Source organism: Leopardus geoffroyi, chromosome B3 (assembly GCF_018350155.1).
Source record: "Leopardus geoffroyi isolate Oge1 chromosome B3, O.geoffroyi_Oge1_pat1.0, whole genome shotgun sequence".
Taxonomy (NCBI): domain Eukaryota; kingdom Metazoa; phylum Chordata; class Mammalia; order Carnivora; family Felidae; genus Leopardus; species Leopardus geoffroyi.
The window spans coordinates 115,497,948-115,522,295 of record NC_059337.1 but is presented as its reverse complement, the minus strand read 5'-3'; the positions used below and the strand labels follow the sequence as shown (position 1 = coordinate 115,522,295).

The window sequence follows — 24,348 nt, the reverse complement described above, 5'->3', positions numbered from 1 at the left end:
CTAGGATCAAGGATCTTTGGCGCCTGGCAACAAACACACACCTGCATTTTACAAAGAAGCCAGGACTGCAGCCAGGGCTCAGAGGCTTGCGCAGCACCAAGAGAAGTCAAGCTCGTCAGCACCTGCCACGAGCCTGTTACTCAGGATGACAGCTCATTCTGGGTTTCCCCAGCCTCTCTGCCTTGTTGATAGAAATGGCTTGTCGCACGTGCAATCAGGGATGCTCAGTCAGAATCCTGGCAGATGCCTCCCGCCAGACCCTGCAGTGGAATAAGTTAGTAGAACAATCGTTCCTTCCCCAACAGGGAGCAACCTGGCCTACTGGAAATGGAATCAGTGTGCTTCACAATCTCCATGCCGGTGGGTAACATCCTCTGGGGTTGGCCCATTTGTACTTGCAGCCTTTCTGCAAAATCAAATGAAACCATATACCCCCAAACTACACAGAATTTGCAGGGCAACTGATTTTGAACTCTGGGCCTGCTGCCTTCTCCTCCTCTCCGTCCCCCTCAATCTTCTCATCTAGCCTCATCTCTCAGAGGGACTGAGAAAAACAAATATAAAGACAACTAGGCCCTTTGCAAATGTGGGGCCGGGCCACTCAAAGTCAAGCCCTGTTTTAGGGGAGCACCCTCTTACTCAACTCTAATGAAGAGATTACCCAGAATGGTTTTAGCAGTTTATCTACCAGCAATCCTGAGCAGAGTATCTGGGGCGTCGCAGTTTTAGAGAACAGGAAGAAATCGCTGGTCTTTAAGGCAGTAATGTGAGGTGACAGCTGAAGACTCAAGGCTCCAGCTAAGTGTTCCCCCAGCACCTCTCCTGTACCAGGGGCCCAAACCCACTGGTGGAGAGAACCAAGGCTGGCAGTGGAGCCTCTCTAGCAACAAGCTGGGGTGATCCCCAAAGAGGAACCACTTGCTTCCCAGGGCTGCAAACACAATGTCTATGCTGGCCACGCTGTGGGTCTGTGCCAGGGAGCTTGGGGTGGGTCGGCTGGGAGTGTCGGGCCCAGCCCAGGCACAGCAGCTGGTATTGGAACTGTCATTCATTTTCTGACTTAAGAGAACTGGGCAGTACCTCCCTTGGCAACCATTTATTTGTCCCTCCTACTGGAAATTAACAGATCTTGTGATAAGCATACCACTGCTACAATCTCGCAACAAAAATTTATCTTCCCCACTTTCCATTTTTCTCTAAGAGCAACTACTAGATAGATTAAGGACCACTTTTTGGTCCTCTTTGATTTTAACTTAAAATTCAAAGTTACCCAAATTCCTTATTTAAAACTGTTAAGGGGGTGCATGGCACAGAGGACAGTGATAGTACTCAGCACTGGCCAGGGTTTTGAAAACAGCACTTTTCTACTGCTGATTAGGCATGAGGTGACTGGTGTCAATTGAACCTGAGCAATAATCCCGGGCCCACCAGGGGACATCACTTCTACACTGAGCTTTACTCAGGGTGGCACCCAACAGGTAGTCTTACTTACTCAGTCAGCAACAACCTGATGGCCTGAGTTGCTGTGCCCTGCTGGGGGAGGTGCAGAGGGCCACGGGCACAGGACCTGTGGGACTGTGTTCATGAAAGATAGAAGCTTTCTACCAGGCCATTCCTCCCTCCCAAAACCTAACAGCATGACTTTGTTCCAAGAACTATGGATGGGGTTGGGAATCCCTCCTACTGCCCACCTGGAGGCATACTCCAATTTATCCTATAGCAGGCTAATCTTCCAAAAAACTACATTTTTCCAATGATGCTCTCGTCTTAGAATCTTCCAAAGTCAAAAGCCTGCCAATTTCTTTCTACAAGTATAAATGTTTCTGCTGGACATGCAAGGCTTTCTGCAATCTGACTTGTCCCATTTCTCCAATACCAAGTCCCATTAGGGCACCGGCACTGGCCTTACTCACCCACAGCTGTAGCCTCAGATCAGCCCTCTGGCTCTTCTCAACTTCTTCCCCTCTCTTCACTCTCCTCCACTTTTCCCTCCATCAACTCAAACCAACCCGATGTGCAAGACCTGATCTTAGTGCTCTCTTCTACAGGAATTGCCTTCCTCTGGGCTAAAGCGCTCATGGCTATCCAATGTAGGACACAGTTAATACACTATTTTGTTCAGTTGCTACATGTGAGTCAGTACTGCCCCTCCAAGTTATCACGAACATCTCAAAAGGGCAGAGTATCAGCCTTCACCAGCCTGGACACATTTAAGGCACCGTACAAACGCCTGATGGAGCCTGTGGCTGGAACGGCTGAGACCTCTTACAACATGGACTGATTAAATGCTTTAAAAGACCCCAGCTCTTGCTTCCCTGGGAGTCTCTCCTGCCCGCATCCCACTCCTGGACCGAGTCCTGGTAAACTCTGAGACTTCTGCCTGCAACCAGCCAGTATTCTGGCTTTCATCAAAGCTTCGAACAAAGGATTTCACAACACCCCCTCCCCCTTCAGGCTCCAAAGCTCTTCAAGGGCACCCTGTTTAAACAAGAGGTGCGGTATATTTTTGGGAAACGATGAAGCAACTTCCCATAAGAGAAAAGAAAAAATTCCCCAAGTGCAAAAAGCCTTCTTGGAAAACAAACAGAACAGCATTCCTGCCAGGACAGAGAGAAAGGATCTGACATCCAGGCTCTTCATGCTTGGCAAGGGAGCCTGTCTTGCAGCGAACAGGAGAGACAAGAACTGCAGGGAGAAAAAGAAGGCAATTCCTCATGGCCAAATGTAGAACTCAGCACAGTGTTTAGAGCTGGAGGCCCAACCTAATGCTTCATTTGATCCTGCCCAAGGTGCCACTGGGAGCTCCTCTACCTTCTCTTTCTCTTAGATGCCTGAAACACCAAATGTGACCTTAAAAGTTGGGTGTGAATGCAATCATATTTACATACGCCACAAACACCTTCCTTTTAAACACAATTGCACAATGACAGCTTTGGTGGACAGCAAAATCTTCTTGCAAGAACTACACTTTTGCTGGGGGAGGTGACTTTGTATTTCATACATTTGGATTGATTATAAGGATTGTTTTCTTACATATTCCAGAGTGCCTGGGTTTCAAGACAAGGGGGCACAGGCAAACTAGGGTAGAAGGAAAAATTTTCTATCATTTTGCTTCATCTGCAAGGTTTATCTGCAATACTCCTTGTATTTCACTTTCAGAACTACTAGTACTCAAACACGACAGCAACATCAGCAGTACTCTTCAAGTAAGAAGAAAAGCATCCATTACCCACAAAGGGAATCTCTAAGGTCCACGTCCATACGAAGACCTAATGTTTCCACAGTTAGCAACGCAGGACTTATGAGTGTTCAGACCTCACTTCTGTGGCATAAGCTCCTTCTCCTGAACTCGAGAATTCCTATCCACCTAAATTGTGAATGTCTGCATAAATTAGAAGGCAGTGTACAATGGAGCAAACAAAGCCTAGCTTTGTCCTTATCAGCAACATAACCCAGAGAATAACTCTTCCCCTTTTGCTATCTTACTTTCCTCACCTACCTAGTGACTGCTCTCAAGAACTAATGAAAGGGCTACAAACAAGCGGCCAAAGAAAGTCCGCTTCTTTTCAGATGCAGTGATGATACAAAGAAGGTTCCTGAGACTTTATAATCTCTGCCTTGAGTTCCCCCTGCAGGGCCTTCCCCGTCTCAGGTCCCCAGCCCAGCCCTCTTCTAGCAGACCACTCAGGCTTGCAGTCTTTCAAAGCAGAAGGAGCCCCTTTTCTTGGTACCCTTGTGGACTCCTGCCATAAAACTCTTTCAGAAAATAAAAGTTAATCTTCCTAATTTGCATCTCTAACAGATTTCTAGGGTTCATGAAATTTTATTTTTTAGGCTGTTGAAGGGGAGGTGGGAGGCTGGGTGTGGCTACATGGGAAAAATAGCATCATCCAGCACCATCCCTGAGGAGGCCCCTTCTGCCAGCAGCGTTAACACATACATGCAACTCATGTACCACTTTTAAATATGCCAGTCATTTTAAAATAAATGTCAATTTATATTTTTCAAGATAAGCAATAGCTGAATTGGTGGGAGGGAAAGTGAGGGACTAGGTGTTTCCATCCGTTTGTTCACTGCGTCCTCTTCATGCAGGCAAGATGTGCTGGAAAACAATTTATAAGGGTGTCTGCATCGGCTCCTTAACCACAAGAAGAAATCCCCTTCTCCTATAGCTATTAAACAACTGGGCTGCAAAACGACAGGGGCCAATCCTGCAAACAGAATTTATGGGGAAGGAACTTCTAGGGAAGGGATGAAGCACAGCAGCTGTGCCTTAACAAAGCCACAAGTGAAACAAAGACTTAACAGAAATTAACTTCCAGTCTTCATTTTAATTGGAAAGGCTGAGTCAGTGCGGAGACTACGATGAAAGCAAAAGCATCCTCTCAGAATTCATACTTGTTGAGTTTTCTGTGGTCTGAGAGTCAAACAGGCTTTCCTCCAACACACAAATGGGGAGTCACATTTGAGCTGGAGGGAGCAGCACAGGCACCTGGGGCATATTCTACAGTGTATTATGGGAATGATAAAACACAGGACGGAGCACCAGACAGGAAGTGGCTAGAGAGAAAGCTGAAAGCACAGATGAGGGTGATGTTACTAAGGAGTATGAACCTTACTGTACATCTTTCCAGTGAGCCCTGAGTTTGTTTTCTTTTGTTTTAAGGACAGAAGGCTCATTCTAAGTCTGAAATTTTGGGTTACTCTGGCAGCAGGGCAGAAGACAGACTTGAGGAGAGGGAGGTGAAGAAGACACTGGAGACAGAGAAACCAGTAAGAGTCTGCAGAGAGATGGTGAGGCCTTGGATGTTAGTAGTGTTCTCTCTTGTAAGGGGCCATTATTTATACCTCAGACTACAGTTAACGTGCCAGCTGCCTGCCTGTGCACCCAGCACAGATACAACCCGGAAGAAAAGCTTGGTGCTTCATGCTAACCCAAACCCAAAGCGTCCAGTGGAAACCGGGAGGGTTGGAAAAAAGGTGTGCTTCCAGAATCTCTGTCACTGGTTAAGTTCTGGTCCTCTGGGAGGCAAGCTGCAATGAAAAAATGAACACAAGGATCCAAACAAGAGTGTATACCATCTCAGTGAAGGCCTGCTATATTCTGCAAAATGCTAGGAGACTCTCTTGAATAACAGGGGTCTGCAGAAGGTGACTAAACCCTTGCCTATCATTCTCCCATCCCCTCCTTCTCCCTCCTCCCACACGCACAAAAAAATCTCAAAAAAAAAAAAAAAAAAATTCCATTGTAAGGATTGATGTGGAAATGTTCTATCCAAGCTGTATAAAATGTTTCTTAAGAGGGTGTGAAATTTAAAAACTATTCCTAGTGGCTGAAGGGCCTGGGAAATGGCAGATGCCACCCACAAAAATACATTCCAAAACCTCTAGAAGAAAATATAAGAGCCCATCCTTAAGAAATTTGGAAAGAATTTCTTAAGTTAAAAAAAAAAACAAAAACCTCACATTCCAAAAGGGAAAAAATATTAATAAAGCTGACATTGTAAAGCAGCAGTGGTTCTCAAATTCTTTGTTTCCAGGTCCCTTTATACTATTACAAGTTATTGAGGACCCCCAAAGATTTGTCTGTGTTACATCTATCAATATATATCATAGTTGAAAATAAAACTAAAAAAGTTTATTGCGTATTCATAAATTCATTTAAAAAATAACAAAAGCATCTCAGCAGTCATGTCAACACGTCATGTAGCCTCTAAAAAGTCTACACACCTGTGAAAAAAATGCAAAAACAGCAAATAGCATCTTAGTATTAATATGAAAATAGTTTCAATCTTGTCAGCCTCCTGAAAGGATCTTAAGGACCCCTCAGAAACACTGATACAGAGAAAGTTCAAATAATCTATGGGGCACTTGGCTGGCTCAGTCTGTAGAGCATGCAACTCTTGATCATGGACTCCTGAGTTCAAGCTCCACACTAGGTCTAGAGATTACTTAAAAGTCTTAAAAAAAAAAAAAAATCTACAAATTGGGAAAAGATAATCAAGGAAATATAAAATAAAAGCCACATGGGGATTTCATTTTATGTCCATCAACTGGCAAAAACTAGTATCTAACAATACCAGCTGTTGCAAAGCACATGGAGAACTAAGAATTTTCCTACACATCACTAGTGTTGTAAACCCATACAACTACTTTGGAGAGTCATGTGGCAATATGCAGAAAGTTGAAGCTGTGGACCTCTAATAATCCAGTTGCTCTGCTGATGGATGTATATGCCTTGTATATGCATATACATATACAATGTATATGCCTTGTATACATGCTTAGGACACATGTACAAGAATGCTCTTTGCAGTACTGTTCCTAATGGTGAAAAACTGAAGTCACCTATATATCCATCAATGAGAGGATGGTTACACATATTTTGGTATATTAACACAACGCAATGGCATACTCCAGGTAAAACCAACGTATCGACATAGCTAAATCTCAAAAACAGTGTGAGTGAAAAGGTGGGCTATGGAAAATTACAAACATTTTAAAACAACGCTCTTTTTAAATGTTTCATTATTTTTGAGAGAGAGACAGAAAGCAGGGGATGGGGGGTGGAGGGTAGAGAGAGGTGGGGACAGAGGATCTGAAGCGGGCAGGCTCCGCACTGACAACACAGAGCTGGATGCAGGCTCTAACTCATGAGCCGTGAGATCATGACCTCAGTCAAAGTCGGATGTTCAACTGAGCCACCCAGGTGCCCCTAAAACAACGTTCCATATTGCTTAGCAATCCAAGTGTAAGTATGTAAAACCTGTGTATGTAACATAAATACACGTGTATGTAAAAACATACAAACATGGTTGGAAGGATACACATCAATTTAGAACACTGGTTACCTCTAGAGAAAAAGATCTAAAGCAAATATGGCAAAATAATAAATCTGGGCAGCAAGTACCCACATATGATATTAGTCTCTACTTTTTTAATGTTTGAAAATTTTCACTGAAAAACTGAAAATGGGATAATAGATTTAAAATGGCTAGTACCTGGAACATACTGCATGTTTAAGTGTTAATACTTTTCGCTATAGGGTACATATTTTTACAAATACCCCAAAACTAAGGTATATATATCATTTTGTAACAGGGTATTTGGTAATCTGGTAACTTTTGTAATCTTCCTAACTACGCTATGCCCCATTTGGTCCCCAAATAGAGACAGCAATCCTAAGATTCACCAAGATTGCTAAGTCCTACAAAGACCTGGGGTTTTCTTTTCCTGAGCTCTCAACAAACAGGGCCCTAAATCCCAGACCTGTTTCCACCCACTAACTGACTCCTGACCACTGCTCCCAACCCCAATACACTCATCTGAAAGTTAAGCTACCAAACAGCATCTGTAAAAATGTTTACTCAATAGAGAACATGCAGGAACTCTGAGCATGGTCTTCGTTTTCAAGTTACTCAGCCTCAGCAACCCTACCACCTGCCTTCAAGTCAAGGGAGCAGTCAGACTACCCCAGCTGCTGCCAGAGTCAACTTAACATCATTTAATATCCACTCCCTCCCATTCTTTCTCAGTTTATCCTAAACATTTATTTAGTCCACAGGAGTGGGATACCTCCATGATGCCAAAACCCAGGTCCCTTCTGGGCAACATGGATGGCAGGAGCATGCCCTGAGGTACAGTGTTTCTCAAAGTGTGGGCCACCCTCACCACCTGCTACAGAACTATGGGGGCAGCTGGTTAAACAGTTTCTACCTCTGGAAGGGAAATAAAAGAAACAAATGTACCCTTGGTTTCTTTTCTTCTGGGAGAATTGAAGGGCTGCAAGACTGTTTGTCTTGCGGAAAAACCAATTATTCTGACCAAATTATTCTTTGTGGGCATGGGGTGTGCAAATCAGATTTTAAAAGCACAGTGCGGTTGGAAAAGCGGGACCAAAATCTCACCATTTTCTCCACATCCCAGAATCTCAGGCAGACAAATACCAACCCAACTTCCTTTCCCAACTCTCCCCACCAGGCCCAGTGGAAGTCTTGGCTCTTCTAGGAATCTTCCTGGATGATATCAGCATTATTTTCTTTCCAATAGCACTCAATACCTGAGCCACTCAAGGGGGATGAAGATGTATTCGGTTTTACCTTTTCCCCCAATTAGATGTGAGGCCCTCAGTTCCTGGCAGAGGGCCCAGAGTATATATAACAGCTGAAGTGGCTGAAATAATGCTAAAGACAATGGCATAGGGAAGTCACGTTAAAAACATACACTCACATAATCAGTACAAAAAGTATCTGCTTTACAAATGGGAGGACCTGGGTTCAGATCCCAGCTTTATCCTTTACTGGCTGTGGTAAATTTACTGTGAGAACACCAACAGGACGTGGTATACAATAAAGTGCTTTTCGTGTTGTCAACTGCTAAAAGTGGTAAGCTGTTTTAGCCACTGCTCCCTGCTATTTCTCTAATCTTAAGAGGTGATTTGTATTATTTATTCTTCTTTACAGCTAATCCACAAAAAGAGAGACTGCAACCGTTAAAAAAAAAAAAAAAGAGAGAGAGAGAGAGAGATAAAGCCTCAGAGACTACAGTTCCCAAGGTGTATGGGCAGCCAGCGACCTGCTACAACCTCACCTCCTTAGGCCTCTGCACTCCCACCAGGGCAGGAAGGAGGTGCCAGGGAAACACTCAGTAACTAGAACTGTGTCTGGCACACCACAGGTGGTCTACAAACGCTGAGTGATAAAAAAGTTTGCATAGACTGCCTGGGACAAGAGACCCTGGGGACTCCTTCCCATCTGTACACCAAGAACTAAGTAAAATTTTATAGGAGCAGGTGAGCAAGACTGAGGCTCCCGAGTGGGTGAGAACTTAAGTGCAGAAACAGTCTCAGCTTCTGCAAGTACTGTTGAAGCCTGTCATTAAAATCATCTTCAAACCACTCTTCTAGCAAATGAAAAAGCAGAGTGCAGCAGCCAGCTGTCTCAGATTAAAGCAGGGTAGTGGGGGGAAATGAGAAACAGGGGCAGGATTTCCAATTACTACTAACAGGAGGGTTTTCAGAAGGGAGGAAATTAATGGAATCATCAAAAGGCTGGTGATTTCACTTAAAATGAATGAAAGCAATCTCGATCTTTCCTTGTTTCAGTGAAAACCTTGGGCTGTTCAGTGCTTGAGCTTCCTGAAAGCCACCCGGGCAGGATCAGAGGGACTAAGTGACAATTAGCCAAGGCTGAGAAATCTTCTGTTCGCCCCTTCAGACAGAGGCTGGAGAGACAGGGCCAGACAATGGTTTTGAGGCAGACGAGCTAATTCTTTCCAAGCCAGGAGTCCTTTAGTTTGCCAATACAAACAGCAGGAAATAAAGGCAGAAAACGGGGTCAAATTTGATCTGAAGAACAACAAATTCCCCTTGGGATGGTGAAAACATTCTGTAACTTATAGCTACCCTAGAAACGTGGGCAAAGAGAAAAGGGAAAAGGCAAAGGCTGGGGCACTCTGGAAGTGCCCCTCATATAGATGGCTTCTGTAGGGCCTTCCGTGATCTCAGGCACACCCCAGTCCCTACCACACTCAACACACAAATACGGAAGGCTCGCTCTGCCAGAGTGCAGGGGAGGTAAAATGAGCACAGAGGAAGGAAAGGGGGAAGGGCAAAGGAAGACAATTTTGCCAGGCTGGAAGGAGGGGAGAAATGGAAGGAAAGAAATGAGGTACAGGGATACAACCCTCTATTCTGTCCACCCAGCAAATATTTACCCAGGCTGACCGCGAGCACCGTGCCGGGCAGTGGAGGATATGGAATAGCAATCCTGATCACCCTGGAAATGGGAACTGAACAGAAAGCCTGTGAGACCTTGCAGTCAAGTGTGGCAATGTGGAATATAAGGATCAGGACTGGACAAGGATGCTAAGTCATTCCTCTCTGGACACAGGTCTTACGGAAGCAACACAGTAATGGCAGAGGCCCAGAGACTCTCTAGAAAGAAGTTACTCCAATTCCCAAACTCTTCTCTAGTTTCACTTTTGGCAAGCCAGTCTCTGGATAGGCATCTGATCAATATTGCTTATCAGCAGAAGTTCTCACGCACATAAAACATAAAAAAAAACAAGTAACAAGCAGAAGTTCCTGACTGCGAGGGCAGAAGCTGTCAGAAGAGACATTAGAGAATCCCAGAGCTCAAAGGGCCCTGGAAAGCTAGTTCAACCCTCACGTCACTCCTGAGCAAAATATGGGCCTTTAGTTACTGTTCTTTAGAAGCACTGCTGGGCTGATGCCTGGCACCCCCAGCTTAGGGCCCTGCTCTTCATACCACAGAACTCGAGCTGTGGAGACTTCCTAAAATGCACACTTTGAGAGCTGCCTGCTGCCCAGAAGGGCAGAATAAGAAGTGGAGGGAGGATGCCCAAGGTGACCTAGCCAGAGGCTCACTACATCTGGCCCCCACTCTCTACGGGACAGTAAGGACCAGGGCCAGCTCAGAGAAGGTAAGTGACAGCCCTGTAAGCTTACTCCCTTACTCACTTAACTTTTTCCAGGTTCTAAATTATGTTGGTCTGCCTGCAACATTCTATTTCTGAACCACCACCTCGCCTCACAGTGGGTTCAAGACCTCTCTATCCCCCTGTTCCCACCTTACCAAATTTGCTCTGAAAAGGGTCAGATAGGCTTGTTCACCCCAAGTGTAAACTGGTTCCCAAAGTGTGGTCTCCAAATCACCAGCAGCAGCATTAAGAATTCAGCAGAGGGGCGCCTGGGTGGCGCAGTCGGTTAAGCGTCCGACTTCAGCCAGGTCACGATCTCGCGGTCCGTGAGTTCGAGCCCCGCGTCGGGCTCTGGACTGATGGCTCAGAGCCTGGAGCCTGTTTCTGATTCTGTGTCTCCCTCTCTCTCTGCCCCTCCCCCATTCATGCTCTGTCTCTCTCTGTCCCCAAAATAAATAAACGTTGAAAAAAAAAAAATTAAAAAAAAAAAAAAAAAAAAAAGAATTCAGCAGAAATACAAATTCTTGGGCCTGCTGAATCAGAAACTCTGGAGGCAAGCCCAGCAATCTGAGCTCTCCAGGAGATTCTAATGCACGCTCAAATCTGAGACCTAATGGTGCATATAACCTGTAAGGTTCAGCCTGCTGGTTCTCTCACAAGTATGTGACTTTTAACTGACATACCTGAATGACCTCTAGAATCTCAAGCCTAGGAGACCATGCAGTTGCCACTAGAAGAAGGAGCTTCCCAACTCAGCACATTCTTCTCTTGCTTTTAGGGTTCAAGACCGTGTGCAAGAAAGTATACAAACTGTCTTTAAGCCTTCACCAGAGGCGGGAAAGCATGGGCATGGGAAGAAAGGTGACCCTGCGGGACCATATTTAGCAATGTGAACAAAATGGGACCTGTCTTCACTAGCTCCTGACTAGTGAGACCTTTCAGAAGGGAGAAAGGTGAGCCAGCGGGCCTAGGCTATTCCCTGACTGCAGCACTGACCCGAGGCTGATCTGCCCAGATGCCATGCCACCAAATGTAGGCTGTAGGCATTTGTTCTGCAGTAAAACTGGCCTGGGCCACACACTCAGGGAGGTTTCTGAACCCACCTCCCTGGGGTTTCCCCCTGAGACCTGCAAAATACAACAAGCACCTGCTACGGGTGCCCTGACGCCTCCCAGGACACGATGGAGTAGTGAGTGGGTTTGCACTGGTGTGTGCCAGGAAGCTGGAACCGCTGTGCAGAGCCTGGCACTTCAAGGACTGCAAGCACAACCTGAACAGAACAAAATTAAGAACGCTGCCAGCTCCCTCTCTGTGTCCCTTGTCCCAAACCTACACTGACTAGCCTGCTGCTTCTCTAGCATATACCAAGGCCTAATTCTCAACGGGGACTCCGTGGCTTCTCAGAGAAAAATGGATGTCAGATTTCCACGTCTCTCAAAATCCTGACTGTGGCAACCTTGTCTGACCTGACTAGCTGTCTGTGAAAAGAAACATTAGATGTTTTTAATGATCTCTCCCTTTCTCCTTTCACTTCTTTTATTCCCAGAAATGAGGCATTATCACATTCAGAGGCCCAAGCTTTAGATTCAGACTCCATAGATTTGGGCTTCAAACTTTGGGGCTCTGTTGGAAACTTCAGTTTGATCCTGTATACAAAGGGGGCTATTAAATACCAGCCTCCCATCCAGGGATAAATGACGGATTAACCAGTTAGTGTCAACCAAGTGCTTTGAGCAATTCAGAGAAGAGATGCTGACTAAAAAAAGGAACATTATAATAATCCCTTCCATTAGAACAGACTTTTATTGTTTACCCAGCACTTGTACACATATTACCTCATCTAATCCTATTATTCACATCTTCATTTTTCCTGCAAGGCCAGGGTCTGCCATTACCGCTAACAGAATTTCTGAACGCCAAGGCTGGGACCTCAAAGCGTCTGAACGCCTAACCAGAAGGTACAGAGAACAACAGCGTGGAGAAGGAGCTCCTCTACTGAGAGCCACGCTGAAGAAACCTGAGACACTTCTCTGCTGGAAGTCACAACAGTTCTCTGCACCCCCAAACACATCAAATCACAGACAGCCTCACCCCGACGTCTCCAATTACCCCAGCTCTGATCCAAGCTGAAGAGGCCTGGAAAACATCCGCACGCCACAGATGCCAGCTGCTCGCTCCTCCCCTCCTCTCCCTTCCAAATCAATTAGGAGCCTCCCACAGTCCTCCCAGACTGGAGCTAGACCCCCAGGGGACCCTGTGCTGTGAGGCAGACTGGCTGAAATAAGGGGTCCTTGTCAGACACGCCTCCCACCCGCTGGCTGGGCTGAGGCAGAGCACGAGGGGCCTGTCCTGAGTGACCCCACCCCTCCAGCAGGCTGGAACAGGCCTTACTTAGCTGGTCACTTCTGGTTCCTATGGGCAAATAGGAACGTAAAGGCCATTCTTCTCATCCCCAATCTTCTCCACAATCTATACCCAAACCAATACCCTCCTCCAGCCCTATTTCCCTGTTTAGACTCATTCAACCCTGAATCCATCAACTGGTGTTTGTTTTCTCTTTAACCCTTTGATCATGAAGACACTCCAGCACAGAGTTGTTGCCCTTCCTCCTACTCCCTCTCCTCCCGTCCTCAACTGGAACAACTCAGCAGGAAAGGCACCTGCTCCACCAGCAGCATCTCACTTCCCAGATGCTTCCCCCAAACTGCACTGCTGGTGAAGTTCAGCCCAATCTGAAGGCTAGACTAAGACTAAGACTAAGGCCCCTCAGACTAAGGCTAGACTTTATTTGCCTTCTGAAACCTCAGCTTCCAAACTTCCTTCACCAAGGCAGAGACCACTCCTTCATCCACCAGGGCAAGAGGCATGCCAGTCTGGAGGACAGAGTATACTGGACTTCCGAAGTTTCAACAGAAGTGTCACAGCAAGCTGCAAAGCAAAGGTCAGGGAAGCGAGCAGACGCGACACTTGACTCTCTCCCTGTCTTCCCTACACACGTCCCCAACATGCTGGCTGTCCCTGCCACTGGCGAGGTGCCACAGAACAGCAATGATGATGCTACACCACAGCCCTGTACAGTCAGTGTGCTCTCATCCCAGTGTCACACAGAGGGAAATTGAGGGATGTTCACTTTGAGAAACTTGCTCAAAGTTATACTACATGTTAGCGGCAGAGCTAGGATTCAAACCAGGCTTTCTGGCCCCAAAGACTACAATCGTAATTCTACTCTGCCATCTTGTCTTCCTTACCTGCTAGCTTCTACCTGCCTTCAGCTCTCTGTGTAGACTTCTCTCTCTCTCTCTCTCTCTCTCAGAAAAGGCTACCACAGCCCCCCTAATCCGAGCCAGGAACCCCTCTCATGTGCATCCCGTGTGGTACAGTGACTTCCCTGGCCAGGACACGCACCATGCAGAACTGCAGCTGGCATAGTCCTGGCACTCCGCAGGAGCATCAACAAGTGCCTGTGAGCACAGCAGAGTGCCAAACCATCAGCTCCAGGCTCCTCCCGGTCTACAGCACTGCTCCTGGCTGCAGGTGCCCTCCTCACAGGCTTACCCTGAGAACCCAACTGCACATGAGAACATCCACCACGATCCAGTCCAGTACCTGGCCCCAGAAAGCCCTCCATGGCATTCTAGAATTCCCTGCCAACCTTATGTCAACCCATGCCTGCTAAATGAGGTAGTGTGCTTAGGAAAATACCAAAGCCAGCATGTGCCCCGGCAGCCCTGAGTCAGGAGGCCTTGCAGCAAGTCTATAGGGTATGTGCAACATGATCTGCAGAACAAAGGATTTGGGCTTCCCAAAGCTGCAATTCCCAGAAGTCTTAACAAACTGTCCAAATCCTTCAAATCAAAGATAGTCAAGGTTCTAGGAATTGGAATCCTGTCCATCACCAGAAAACCTCTCTGACATCCTCAAGAGAAAGGACTAGGAGTGCCTGCTAGTTCAAGAAACATACACAAAGCCTACTCTCCTTCCCCCAGACCCTATTAACCCTACTGGTAAGGGGATGAGCGGTGTCTCATAAAGGAGATGACTGAATTGGATTTTGAAGGATGATGAGAGGTTTGGGAGGGAGGGGAAGAGGCAGGATTCCAGCCACAGGAATGCAGCCACTGGAAGAAGAGTGAGAATAGGCCTGAAGGTGCTATTGTGCAGGTAAAGGGGGAAAAGGAGTCCCCTTAGCCTTGACTTGAGGTACAGAGTAGACGGAGTTATGGGTGGGAAAGGGGAGCCAAACCCATTCAAGCTGTTCCTCCCGGTCCCTCCCCAGTGTCAGGGAATGTTTCAGAGTCAGCACGCATTCCTCCTCCTGACCTTTCCTCCCCAGGAGAGAGCCAACCTTTCCTCCCTCCCATCACCTAAGGGGACCCACACCCACAGTGGGTTCAAAGTTCCTCACCCAAGTTGAAAGTCCTCACACTGCAATGAACTCTTCTAGGCAGCCTTCCCAGTCCCACCCTTTCTCCTCAGAAGAGCCTCACCACCTGCATCCCCTAAGGCACAGAGGCACTTTCACACCGGTTCTTAACTCCCCAGAAAGCTAGGGATGGAATCTTATGGGGAACCATAAATCAGTGCAGAGGCCCACAGGGTACTGCAGCTCACAGGGCTGTGCACTTGGCTGCTTTCTCCTCATGTGCAGGACAAGCCATGATTCTGCACAGCCCTGCTGGGAGGGACCCTCACCCCATAGAGTACCTTTCCCAGGTTGGGTCCACCTGGGATGATCACTGGCCTGGTTACAGCAAAGAAGCAAATGTATAAAGGACTTTGTCCTTACCTTCAAGGAGCTTATGTGCAAACACTTACATACCAAGATCTGAGTTGGAGAGTCATGATAGGAGAAGACCTCAAAGATCAGAGGCCGAAGGGGTCTACTGTCCAGGAGTCATGAAGCTGAGAGCCACACAGCCTACTGAAGTCACCAGCTAACTTCATAGGCCATTAAGCAGCAATTCTGAGCAGCCACGCATGGTCATCAGGAGGTTTAGTGGGGCTACACCGGCTCTAGACACCGCAGGATCCTTTGCAAAGGCCTTCCCAAAGTATTAAGATCAACTGGGAAGCAGAAATAACCAAGGCTTCTCTCCCATCTGCTGCCACACCTCACTGTTCCCTGACCGGTGCTCAGTAAACATTATTGGGCTGCTCCTCAGGCCCACTCATTCCTCATCTGGTGGGTGACAATCCCAACAACATTCTCTTGTACCTCCCACCATTGCCAGAGTCAACAAGGCCCAACTGTCAGAACTCGAGCCAGTGACAACAGACACACAGGTCCTGTCCTCTCCCAAGGAGACATGTGTCTCCTACATGTGAAGAACTGATTGTCAGGCCCTTTCATATTTCATAAAGTGTTGCTTGTTACTCAGAATAACAAAGGCTACAGCACAGTTATTTTATAACCCTGTTTATACTTGGCCATAACTTCCTGAAACACATTTCCCCTCTTGGGTTGAAATGCCTAAAATACTTTTGTGAATTAATAAAAAAAAAAAAAAAGGCTTTGCAAAGAAGAAATCTTGAAGAGAACCTGTTTATCTGCCCTGCACTACTTCCCAGAATTCTGAACGATTAAACAATTGTACTTTAGGAGACTTGCTACTGGCAGAGTTAACAAGTCAAAGAAGCTAACCATGGGGAAAATCCCCATCTCTGGGGAAGCAAATGAATCTAGGTAGAAAAGGGCTCTTAAAAGAAGAAATGCTGTCAAAATAGCTAAGAAAAGTAGGAGGGGGCAAAAGGATTACCATATGGGAGAGGAGACAAGAGAGTTCTTACTTAATTCTCATGTTGTATTCTCCCAGATGTGTTTAAGAATCTTTTAAAATACAATCCTCCCATCACATCATGGTGCTGATAAAAGGAAAAATGTCTTTAATTTGCAAAATGACTCCCAAGGTTCCTAACAAACAGCAGCTTTGAGGAACTCTGGCTCTGAAATGCCAACAAGAGACCCTCTCCGAAGCAAATGGCTTACTGTGAGATTACCTAGCTGATCCCCCACCCCTACCCCAGCAACAACATTGCTAAGGGGTACTGCTGCCCTTTTCTCCTTGTCTTCATATGCGAGATGCCAACATGGAAGTATTTGAGAATTACGGACTTATGAATTATGAATAACTCAGGCAGTATGCAGCCAACTCTACTCAGTATGTACTGAATTGAGTCAAATAGAATCTAAGACTACAGAAGAAACAAGGCGTACCTTCCAACCTTGAGTCTGTCTGAATTAACTAGCTGTGTGGCAGCAGAAGTGCAGACTGTAGCAACTGCTGCTAGAATCTGATCTTTCAACTTGGAAATTACGTCTTTGTATGCCAGGCCATGTCCTAAGTGCTTTATATATATACATTCTTATTTAATTCTTGCAACAACGTTATGAAGTAGTCACTATTATCATGCCCATTTTAGGGAAACACTGCCAGCAAGGTCAGAAAAATTATCCAGGGTAACACAGAGAGCTATGAGTAGGGGCCGTATTCAAAATATTCAAACCCAGGCAAATGGACTCCAAGGTCCATGCTTTTGATCAGACTACACTGCCTCTCTAAAAACAAGGAGTCTGGGGCGCCTGGGTGGCGCAGTTGGTTAAGCGTCCGACTTCAGCCAGGTCACGATCTCGCGTTCCGTGAGTTCGAGCTCCGCATCAGGCTCTGGGCTGATGGCTCAGAGCCTGGAGCCTGTTTCCGATTCTGTGTCTCCCTCTCTCTGCCCCTCCCCCGTTCATGCTTTGTCTCTCTCTGTCCCAAAAATAAATAAACGTTGAAAAAAAAAAATTAAAAAAAAAAAAATAAATAAAATAAATAAATAAATAAAAATAAAAACAAGGAGTCAATAAAAAAAGAATGAAATGCTGCCCTCTGCAACAACATGGATGGATCTACAGGATATAATGCTAAGTGAAATAAGTCTTCTGAGAAAGACAAATACCGTATCATCTCACTCGTAAGTGGAATTTAAGAAACAAAACAAGCAAACAAAGAAAAAAAAGAGAACAACAAAACCCCAAAAAACCTCAAAACACAAAAACAAAAACCAGACTCTTAACTACACAGAACAAATATATGGTTAACAGAGGGGAGGCGAGTGGGGGGGATAGATGAAATATGTGAAGGGGGGGGGCGCCTGGGTGGCTGAGTCCATTAGCTGGTCATGACTTCACCTCAGGTCATGATCTTGCAGTTCACAAATTCAAGCCCTGCATCGGGCTCTGTGCTGACAGCCCAGAGCCTGGAGCATGCTTCAGATTCTGTGTCTCCCTCTCTCTCTCTGCCCCTACCCTGCTCACGCTCTGTCTCTCTCTCTCTCTCAAAAATAAAAACATTTAAAAAAATTAAAAAGAAAGAGGTGAAGGGAACAAGTGCACTTACTGTGATGATCACAACGAATGTACAGAATTGTCAATCACTGTACTGTACACCTGAAACTAATATAACTCTGCATGTTCATTACACTGGAATTAAAAGCAACAAACAAGCAAGGGGTGGACCTGAAGGATAACAGATAGATGTTACCCTGAGCTGCATTAGTGACCTTAGTGCCACCATGAGAACTGCAGGTGGTATTTACTATTTTAAGGTGTTTATGAGTTGAATCCTATGCCATCTGACAAGAGACAGCTATGTGAACAAATGCTAGGGGACAATCCTTTTTTAATAGTTATAATCTAGGGCTCCTGGTTGGCTCAGTTGGAAGACCATGCATGCGACTCTCAATCTTGGGGTTGTGAGTTTGAGTCCTACATTGGGAGTAGAGATTACTTAAATAAACTTTTTAAATAAATAGTTATCTCACCCTTATCTTCTGGTACATTCAGATTTCATGCTTTACATTGGCTTCAGGTGAGGTGCACGAACAGGGCTAGGAGAGATCAGCAGCCAGCACCCCTCTCTTTCACCCAGCAGCATGAAAGGTTGTCTCTAAATGCTGCTGTCCCTCGGGGCCTCAACACTAAACACAAGGCCTGCCAAGGTCACTCCTGATCTGGCCACACTCCAGGGAACCAGTCATACTAGCACCAGCCACCTGGAATAGGAGTGAGGGCTGCTCATGCCCTCTGCAGGCTCACACTCCTGAGTGATGCAGAGGAAAGGAATCTCCCAGCGGGTAAGAGGTGATGAAAGGATTCATCTGCAAACCTACTAGAATAATTAAGAACTCTGGAAGCTGACCCTAGATTGTTGTGTTTTGTGTGTGTGTGTGTGTTTTTTTTAAGTGCCCTGTGGCCCCTTTTGCAGGAGTTGGGCAGGTAAGGATAACATCCTAGCTCACAAATTAGGCCAGGGTAGTAGGGCACCTTTGCTTCAAAGGTGGAATCTGTGCTTACTGAGAGCTTTAGCCCAACTGAGACCCACTTAGGTGTTCAGTTTGGTGGACTCCTGGTTTCTGTTCTTCAAAAGTTACAGTGCAAAGCTGATACCATGTGTTTGCAATGTTCTAAACATGGCACAACAATTAGCCTGAGGAGGGTAATTTCTCAATGTCTTTTTGAGACGCCAGGGTTCAGCAAGCCCTATAATGACCCATCCAGCCTCCTCCCACAATCCCCAAGTCTTTTTATAGTCACAGGTAATTACACCACGGAGAGATTACATCACTTCGTCAGCAGTGTTTACAACCGACAGGAAGATGCTCTGCGGATGTTTTGGGAACTACATCCTCATTTAGCAAACAATTTGCTGTGGTCCCTATTGTTCCTTTCCAAGAATAGAACCGCCCTGGTAAACCGTGTGCCTAAACTGGGAACCAAACAATCAAGGGTCCCAGTACATGAGAACAGAAACCACCACAGAGGCAAACACAGTAACCCAGAGATGACTCCTGCATCCTTTATCCAGGGGAGGAAACACAGATGGAGTCTTTCTTCGTCTGTCAAAAGAATCATCTGAAGGTTGCCCTGAGTGCTCCAACAGGGTGACACAAGAAATGGGTCTCAGAGAAGCCTGCTGCCACTCAGCACACACAGTGTGGTTCTCAGCAGACCACGGGCAGCAAAGTTAGACAGACTCGGCACAAATCCCAGCCAGCTTCCCCACAGACAACTGCCTGTCTCTGAGCAGGTTATGTAACCTCTCTCTGCCTTAGTTTCTCATCTGTAAAATGGTTACATGACCACGCAGCTCACAGGTTTTCCTAAGGGCTTTAAATGGGATGACACACAGAGAGCCTGACACACAAATGATGCTCTGTACATGTCAACTTCCTGCCTATTCTCACCTCTCAGCTCAGTGTACAGTATCTCTGACTCCAGGTCCCTTCAGAGATGCAAGATGAGCCAGGGCCACTTGTCAACATCTCTCCAGCACATCAACATGAAGAGCCAAAGTCGTATCATACCCCTGAGAGCCTTGTTCTCAACGTCTTCCCTCTTCAGTGAACACTAACTGCCATGCTTTCTCACTCTGCTGCATAGAAATACAGATGAGAGGGGCGCCTGGGTGGCGCAGTCGGTTGAGCGTCCGACTTCGGCCAGGTCACGATCTCGCGGTCCGTGAGTTCGAGCCCCGCGTCGGGCTCTGGGCTGATGGCTCAGAGCCTGGAGCCTGTTTCCGATTCTGTGTCTCCCTCTCTCTCTGCCCCTCCCCCGTTCATGCTCTGTCTCTCTCTGTCCCAAAAATAAATAAACGTTGAAAAAAAAAATTAAAAAAAAAAAAGAAATACAGATGAGATTTTAAAATGGCTTTAGGTGCTTGTGTGATGTTTAACATGGCCTAAAGTGTCATGGAAACACTCTGGGGGGGGGGGGGTGGAAATCAGAAACAAGTAAAACACTGAGTTTTTTCAGCAAATGCTCAGGAAAGGGAGAGAATGAAAATCAAAAGCTTTTTACATGAGTCAGCAAGCCAGCTGGGTTGAGACCATCAGTCTATGGAAACATGAGCTTTCTGGAAGGCGAAGGGGTTTCCAGAAGTAACCAAAACTTCCTCAACTGGTCAAGTTTGACACCTCCTCCCAATTCCTTATCCCCAACACAATGACTTTGCATCTTCATTTTTTTTTTTTTTTTAAAGACAGCAAAGGATGTCATCTGCATAAAGTCTCCTGCCCAGCATGACTCAACAGTGGGTCACATACCAACCCTGTTGTTGTTATTATTTGGGAATTACACCACACATTTTATATGCCAGGTGCCCTCCAATCATTTTTATTAGTCTACACAACACCAACCTAACATCCTTAAGGATTCGATTTCTGTTTTAAAGGAGACACAAAGAGGTCAACTGATTTGCCTAAGGTCCTAAAGCAAGTTTCTTAAGATCCTGGGTAAAGGGAAGGAGTTGTGCGAGATCTGGGAAAGGCTGCTGCACAGCTGAGACCCTGATTCCTCTCTGGTTCAAGAAGAGAGGCAAGCTGTGTACTATGCATGTAATTTTATTTTCAATTCTGGTCTTTTGCCTGCATGGTGTGACCACGTGTAAAGAGGTAAGATACTCTTCCTTCTGCTACTCCTCGAAAGGAAACTTCCAATGATTTTCCCCATATCTGCTTAAGGAATGACCAAGGGGGAAGCTGGACCCACTGCCTCCCTAACACCTTCTCCATTATAACTCCAAATCCCAAACTGTAGATAAGAGAAACCAAGATGGAAAACTGAACTTGATCATGGCACAACTCTGCCCCAGAACTCTCAAGTGCCTGTTCCTACATGATTCTTTTCTTCTAGACCTGAGCAATTATGACCAAGACGAAGGGTGACTGTGGAATTTGTAACCAGAGACTCTACAGATGAACTGCCCCCCAGAAGACACCCACTTACGTATGTCCGGTGGGAGTCTCACAGTTACGAGTGTGTATGTACACACAAAGACTAGAGCTCACTGGGTAACGAAGGCTGTGTATTTTATAAGCACCTCATTTTACAATGCCTCTGGAGTAAGTGTTCAAGTGCAGCCACAGGAGCAGGTAAGGTAGGCACGAAGAGGAAGAGGGGACTTTTTTTGAACTGGCATGCCTTTCCTCAACTTCAGGGTATCTGAGAGTTTTGGTTTCTTGGCAAGCTGCTTATGGCAGGCACAGCCATGCAGGTGTGCTATGGGTTTCAGGCCAAGGAGTGCGTGCCTTCTTCACCGAGAAGCCACTCCAGAGAGGGAAAAAACCAGCAGCAACTTGGTGCACTGGATCTAAGTAATGGTAAAACCCCTTCCACTGCCTGCATCCTGCTCTGTGCCAGTACACATGTTTTATGGGAAGGAGAAAAGACTTGGGGGGTTGGGGGTTGCAGGGAAGGGAGGATTCTTTGCAGATGGGGGAGGGGAAAAAAGCTACAGAGCCAACTTTTCCATCCTGCTCTGAGCCCACACTACAGACATACATTTTTCCACATTGGAGAATAATAATCCCTTTATCCAGCCAGTCTGAAACCATCAGTTCCTGATAATTGAATTCAGACCTTGGGTAGAAAGTTGGGAAGGTGTGGGTAGTTGGAAAATGGGGTGGGAAATGGGAGGAGGCAGGGGTGGAGCCCATAAAAAGGAGGGTGGCAGTAGGCGGAATGGCTTAATGAAGCTAAGGAAGTTAGAGGCCTCAGACACCAAAGGCAGACATTCTGCCCTAAAATTGCCAGGTCACACGACCAGACAGCTCCCCTAGTGGAGCCTTGGAAGAAGGTGGTCTTGGTAGCATACTAGGTACTAGGTCAGGTTCTGGAGCCTGGGCCCTAGGACCCTGGGCAAGTGCATGACCTCTAAAATCCTAGCTCTGACAGTTATTCCATTCATGCACATACTTATTGAGCACTATTTGTTTGCGTCTAGGGGTAGGGTGGCAAATCTCTTCTAGAAAGGGTCCAATATCTTAAAGTCTAGGCTTTGGGGTGAAACAGTCTATGTCACAACCATCCAACACTGCCACTGCAGCACAAACACAGCCATATTTATATTCATAAATATAAAGAATAAACATTGCTATGTTCCAATAAAACTTTATAGGCACTGAAATGTGAGCTCACAATTTTTATGTATCATGAAATATTATTCTTTTGATTTTTTTCCCCAATCATTTAAAAATATAAAAACCATTCTTGGCTCACAGGCCATACAAACGCAGCAGGAAGGAATTGGTCCATGGACTGTCACTTGCCAACATCTGCTCTGGGGATACAGTGGTGAATAAGGCAGGATCTCTATATTCTATGGCTCTGTGACTACAGCTTCTAGAGGCCTCCTCTGGCTTTGGCTTATATGCCCTGCAAACGTAAGCCCTGCTTCATCTGGTTGCACAACTGGTGTAGTCTGGCCTTCTTTTCCTTTGAAATCTCATATATAGTCATGATGCCCACGTTGTGGGGTCTCAATCATTAGTAGTGGCCTAGTGGCCTCCTTAGTTGTGCCAGGGACTCCTCACAGCCAAAGAGGTGTTATGCTTTGTGGGAAAGGTTTAAGTGTCAGAACAGAGTAAAGAAGAGGCAGAAGAGGAAATCTGTACGTGCGTGGTGGAAAAGACTATAATGCAACAACAAATGGGTAACTGTTTTTCTCAACAATTCAGAAGAAAAAGCTTAGATGAGACTGCACCATTATCTTCATGTGTTGCATAAGCGGGTGGTAGGGGTTGATAGAAAAAGAATGAGAAGGGGCGCCTGGGTGGCTCAGTCGATTAAGCACCTGACTCTTGATTTCTGTTCAGGTCATGATCTCATGGCGCATGGGCTCTGCACGGACAGCACAGAACCTGCTTGGGATTCTCTCTATCTGCCCTTGCCCTGCTCACGGTCTCTCTTTCAAAATAAATAAATAAACTTAGAAAAAATAATCAAGTGTTCAAAAGAAAGAATGAGAAAGAGCACTGTATGGGGACTCTACGTGCCACACTATACCACACTGCTCTCATCCTTCAAGTCCCCTTCCAGAATCTACCTGAGATCCCTCTCCAGGGAATGCTGTCCAAAGAAAACTGCCGTATAAATGTATCTAATGAAGACTGGTAGGGGCCCCACTACTGTTGAGTTCATTCATAATTAGTTGAGACCCCTACTGGTACTTGCAGATACAGAGGCAGGTTCTCTAGCATCACCCAGAGGCCTATGGTACACATCAAAATATGTGCTTTCTAAAAAGGACGCCAGGTCGAGAGGACCACATGAAGAGAACCTAAGAAGGGTCTTCAGAGCACAGCAGAAGCCAACAAGGATCAAGCTCATGGCTACATTTCTAGCCACTGCTACAGCTCTTGTAGCCCATCAGCTTCAACCAGAAAAGTCCGTAGAATTATAAACTGAGAGAAGTGGATAGGACCTTAAAGGTATCCGGGTCAACCCCCCTCATTTGATAAATGGAGAAACTAAGCCACAGAATGCCTAAGTGGCTTGTCCAGAATCACGAAGTTTATAGTGTCAGTGACCAGGTCCTGCTTTCATTAAGTTACAACACCTCAACTTTGTACTTATTCTGAGAAAAAAACATAAAAAGACAAGAAACACACAATAAGCTAACAATCATTAAGTGCTTGCTGTGTTATCTCAGACAATCTTCACCCCCCTCCCCCCACCCAGGGTAGGTACTACTTTTATCCGATTCTGTAGCTGAGAGGTAAGGAGATCTGCTCAGGTCGCAGAGCCAGCAATGGGACTGGACTCAGAACACAGGCAGTCTGATTCCAAAACCTGCACCCTGCTGAATATCGTGTTCTGAATCCCTCCATCCTGCCTGGTGACTCCAGCTGTGGGGGGCGGGGGGGGGGGGGAGGGGGGGGAGAGGAAGGGGCGACAATGTCAGCCCAGCAGGTTCCTACACACCCGTCTCCCAGGTGACTCAAGAGGCCCCTTAATGCCACACCCCCAGGGCTGGCCCCCCCGGCTATACCACGGCACAAAAGCCCACCTCCACCCTCTTCTCTCCCTGCAACTTCCCGCTAGATGGACAGTGCCCTATCCCAGCCTTTGGGAGAAACAATGGTACTGAG

At 46.2% G+C, this 24,348-nt stretch overlaps 1 protein-coding gene across 4 annotated transcripts in view; it reads right to left on the bottom strand.

Annotated features, from left to right (window-relative positions):
- Positions 1–24,348, bottom strand: part of SUSD6 (sushi domain containing 6) — a 99,433-nt gene that overhangs the window by 28,046 nt on the left and 47,039 nt on the right. The gene's annotated exons all lie outside the window — the stretch shown is intronic.